The 5,000-nt window shown below is 53.4% G+C and overlaps 1 non-coding gene and 1 pseudogene across 1 annotated transcript; both read left to right on the plus strand.

Moving 5' to 3' along the window:
* The first annotated feature begins 27 nt into the window (after positions 1-27).
* On the plus strand, positions 28-182 carry LOC139432579 (5.8S ribosomal RNA). The gene has a single exon (XR_011642320.1). It is a non-coding gene; the product is annotated as a 5.8S ribosomal RNA (ribosomal RNA).
* An 849-nt stretch (positions 183-1,031) lies between these two features.
* The window catches only part of LOC139432576 (large subunit ribosomal RNA), a 6,965-nt pseudogene continuing 2,996 nt past the window's right edge, over positions 1,032-5,000 (plus strand).

Below are 5,000 nucleotides of genomic sequence, written 5' to 3' on the forward strand. Positions count from 1 at the left end.
ACTTTAAGTAACGTGATCAAAAAAGATTACCCTGAACGGTGGATCACTTGGCTCGTGGGTCGATGAAGAACGCAGCTAATTGCGCGTCAAATTGTGAACTGCAGGACACTTGAACATCGACACTTCGAACGCACATTGCGGTCTTCGGATACTGTTCCTGGACCACTCCTGGCTGAGGGTCGTTTCAATTTCCACGACTGCCGGGCGCGCTACGCGCCGAAAAACGGCGCGGTGCGTCGTGGCAAATATCTGATCGTTCGCGAACGAGTCCGGCCCGCTTCGACCGCCCCTCCATAGCAGAGGGCGGCGAGCTCGTCCGTTCGTTTAGCGTCGATTAAAATTAACGCCTTTATTGGTTCGCGGCGAGCGACGTGCACCAGTATATCCAGTAATATACGGTCTCGTCGTGTTACATACGCCAGTCCGAACTCGATTGTGATCGACGTGTCAGAGAGTTTGTTTTACCGCATAAAACGGGCGTCGTCGTATTATAACAGCCCCGCATGTACGCCGAACGGCAACGACTAATGGAAATTTTTTACGAACGGTCTGACCGCCCAACGCGAGCGAGTCGTCGTAGTAATTAATATTTTTCGCTTGTCGGATTAAAAATGACGTATCTATGTTCGGAGGCGGCGATGCGATGTACAGTCACGTTTAGCGTTAATAAAACAATACAACACGGCTTCGTCAGATCGCGTAGAGTATCGATATTCGCGCGTCAGCGTAGCGTGAAGTGGTAACAACCACGCATAGCGAGGTGATTGAGAGAGCGTTTTGCGCTCTCCTTCCGTACTCGTCGCCCATCGAAGCGACGGATCGCTATGTTATGTTTGTTATTTTAACTACCGCCGAAAGAGCGCGCGAATATATCGACGGGTGCGTGCCGTTTGTGTGACCGAGGCGATGATATATTTTTGTTAAAAAAATATACGTTGTAATATAAGAGAGCTAGAGAACTTGGCGGCGGCAACTTAATAATTTTATATTTTTAAGAAAAAGCTACGCCTCCGACTCGCTCTTGTGAAACGCGACCTCAGAGCAGGTGAGAGTACCCGCTGAATTTAAGCATATTATTAAGCGGAGGAAAAGAAACTAACAAGGATTCCCTTAGTAGCGGCGAGCGAACAGGGAAAAGCCCAGCACCGAATCCCGCGGCCGGAAACGGACGCCGGGAAATGTGGTGTTAGGGAGGATCCGCTATCCCGAGATCGCACGGCGAGCCCAAGTCCTTCTTGAACGGGGCCACTTACCCAGAGAGGGTGCCAGGCCCGTAGAGGCGGCCGTCGGTAGCGGGAGGATCTCTCCTCAGAGTCGGGTTGCTTGAGAGTGCAGCCCTAAGTGGGTGGTAAACTCCATCTAAGGCTAAATATGACCACGAGACCGATAGCGAACAAGTACCGTGAGGGAAAGTTGAAAAGAACTTTGAAGAGAGAGTTCAATAGTACGTGAAACCGTTCAGGGGTAAACCTGAGAAACCCGAAAGGTCGAAAGGGGAGATTCAACGCGACCGGTGTTCGCGAGCTTCGTGTTTTGTTGACGAGCTGTCCCCCTCACGGGTGTGTCAGCCCGCACGGCACGTCGAACGATCGGGCATTGGACGCGTGCACTTCTCCTCCTGTAGGACGTCGTGACCCGTTGGGCGTCGGTTTAAGGCCCGCGGTGGAGACCGAACGCCGTTATTATGAGCGTTCGGACCCGCGGTGTCCCGACCGGCTCGACCGACGGTATAACTAAGGCGTGGGGCCGCGACTTGTTCGCGTCCGGCTCGTCGCAAGCGCGAACGTCAATCGAGGCGTCCGGGCCTGGTACCGGATCTTCGAACGTTCGGCTGTTGGCGACGTTGTCCTCGGACAGACCCCAAAATTTAATACACGCCAGTCTACGGCGCTATAGCTTTGGGTACTTTCAGGACCCGTCTTGAAACACGGACCAAGGAGTCTAGCATGTGCGCGAGTCATTGGGACTCTGATAAACCTAAAGGCGCAATGAAAGTGAAGGTCCGCCTCGCGCGGACCGAGGGAGGATGGGTCCGTTCTCGAACGGGCCCCGCACTCCCGGGGCGTCTCGTTCTCATCGCGAGATGAGGCGCACCCAGAGCGTACACGCTGGGACCCGAAAGATGGTGAACTATGCCTGGTCAGGACGAAGTCAGGGGAAACCCTGATGGAGGTCCGTAGCGATTCTGACGTGCAAATCGATCGTCGGAACTGGGTATAGGGGCGAAAGACTAATCGAACCTTCTAGTAGCTGGTTCCCTCCGAAGTTTCCCTCAGGATAGCTGGCGCTCGCATTGCGAGTCTCATTCGGTAAAGCGAATGATTAGAGGCATTGGGGTCGAAACGGCCTCAACCTATTCTCAAACTTTAAATGGGTGAGATCTCCGGCTTGCTTAAAGCGTGAAGCCGCGAGATACATTCGGATCAACGAGTGCCAAGTGGGCCACTTTTGGTAAGCAGAACTGGCGCTGTGGGATGAACCAAACGCCGAGTTAAAGCGCCAAAATCGACGCTTATGGGATACCATGAAAGGCGTTGGTAACTTAAGACAGCAGGACGGTGGCCATGGAAGTCGGAATCCGCTAAGGAGTGTGTAACAACTCACCTGCCGAAGTTACTAGCCCTGAAAATGGATGGCGCTGAAGCGTCGTGCTTATACTCGGCCGTCAGCGGCATGTGAGACGGGCCGGTCGATTCGTTCGACGTCGTCATGAAGCCCTGACGAGTAGGAGGGTCGCGGCGGTGAGCGCAGAAGGACGGGGCGCGAGCCCGTCTGGAGCCGCCGTCGGTGCAGATCTTGGTGGTAGTAGCAAATACTCCAGCGAGGCCCTGGAGGACTGACGTGGAGAAGGGTTTCGTGTGAACAGCCGTTGCACACGAGTCAGTCGATCCTAAGCCCTAGGCGAAAGCCGATGTCGATGTTGGTGTACCTTTGTAACGTTTCTTTTTATGTATTTATTTGAATATAGCGAAGTTTCGATATCGCAGCAGCCGCCGCTCACGTTCTTTTGCCGTCGTTCGTATTGCCGTAGCCGCGCGCCAATCGATGATGACGGATGTTATTGTTTTCTCGTTTCGGTTTGTGCGCGTACAGACGGTCGTCGTTGTTACGACGGCGTTACCGCTGCCCCAACAATATAACGAGAACAGGCATCTTAATTTTTCTTTGGCGTGTTGCGCTCCTAAGAGAACGATACGACGACAATACACACGGTAAAGAAGAAACGTTGAGAACGAAGCGAGCGAGCGCGAAACAAATATCGTTTCAAATCGCTCTGAATAAATAATAATATAGTATAACTAAAAGGAGTCGCACACCCGACGGGCGAAAGGGAATCCGGTTCCTATTCCGGAACCCGGCAGCGGAACCGTAATTAAGTCGGGCCCTCGCAAGAGAGTTCGTCGGGGCAACCCAAAAGGACCTGGAGACGCCGTCGGGAGATCCGGGAAGAGTTTTCTTTTCTGCATAAGCGCTCGAGTTCCATGGAATCCTCTAGCAGGGAGATATGGTTTGGAGCGCGAAGAGCACCGCAGTTGCGGCGGTGTCCGGATCTTCCCCTCGGACCTTGAAAATCCAGGAGAGGGCCACGTGGAGGTGTCGCGCCGGTTCGTACCCATATCCGCAGCAGGTCTCCAAGGTGAAGAGCCTCTAGTCGATAGAATAATGTAGGTAAGGGAAGTCGGCAAATTGGATCCGTAACTTCGGGATAAGGATTGGCTCTGAGGATCGGGGCGCGTCGGGCTTGGTCGGGAAGCGGGTAAGGGCTGACGTGCCGGGCCTGGGCGAGGTGAAGTGCGCCGTGTCGTTTCGCGACGCGCGGCGTATCGGATCCGAGCTCGGTCCCGTGCCTTGGCCTCCTGCGGAACTTCCTTGCTGCGAGGCCCGGTTTCAGCGAGTTTCGGCTCGCCGCCGGTGCCCTCTTCGGCCGCCATTCAACGATCAGCTCAGAACTGGCACGGACTGGGGGAATCCGACTGTCTAATTAAAACAAAGCATTGCGATGGCCCCTGCGGGTGTTGACGCAATGTGATTTCTGCCCAGTGCTCTGAATGTCATAGTGAAGAAATTCAAGCAAGCGCGGGTAAACGGCGGGAGTAACTATGACTCTCTTAACGACTCTCTTAACTCTCCAACGCTTTGCTCTACTGCGGCTGGCTACCGCAAGAGCTCACTCAAAGCAGAACGGTGCTATTACCAAAGTCCGAAGACCCGGGCTCCGTGGATGACTGGCGGCCGATTACCATTGCCAGTATATTACTCAGATTGTGCAACAAAATCTTTGGAAGGCGCCTAGGAGAAATCGAGATTAACCCCAACCAGAGAGGGTTCCGGTCAGTTGATGGCTGTTTAGCCAACAATTTCATCCTCAACACAATTATCCGTTCCTGTCGTCAAAGATCCGCACCCTACCACGTTATGACCCTGGACTTGCGAAAGGCATTCGACACCATTAACCAAACGAGCGTGGTCCGAGCGCTTCGGCGCTTCGGAGTCGATCCACGGTTCGTGCGCTATGTCCAGGGAAATTTTAAAGCCGCTAGCACGGTGATTGAGGTAGGCAAAGACAGGACGGAACGCATTTTTATCAAGAGGGGAGTAAAGCAGGGCGACCCGCTTTCCCCTCTTTTATTTAACTTCGTGTTGGATGAATTGATGGACCAATTGCCGGCGGACGCGGGGTTGAGTATCGGCGATCGGAAGGTATGCTGTATGGCATACGCTGACGATCTCGTTCTCCTTGCTCCGACGACGTCGGCAATGCGCGAACTACTGCGCAAGTGCATGTCGTTCTTCGAAAAACGAGGGCTGCAAATAAACCCTAACAAATGCACGTCCCTCTCGATGAACGTGGTCCCACAGAAAAAGAAACTGTATCCGGTAACTCGATCTCTACATTACGTGGCGGGCGTAGGGGTGAAACAAATTTCTCCTAGTGATTGCTTTAAATACCTCGGCGTCCACTATTCCTATGACGGCAGTAATGTCATTAAGATCAACGA

Source organism: Onthophagus taurus, unplaced genomic scaffold (assembly GCF_036711975.1).
Source record: "Onthophagus taurus isolate NC unplaced genomic scaffold, IU_Otau_3.0 ScKx7SY_30, whole genome shotgun sequence".
NCBI classification, from domain to species: domain Eukaryota; kingdom Metazoa; phylum Arthropoda; class Insecta; order Coleoptera; family Scarabaeidae; genus Onthophagus; species Onthophagus taurus.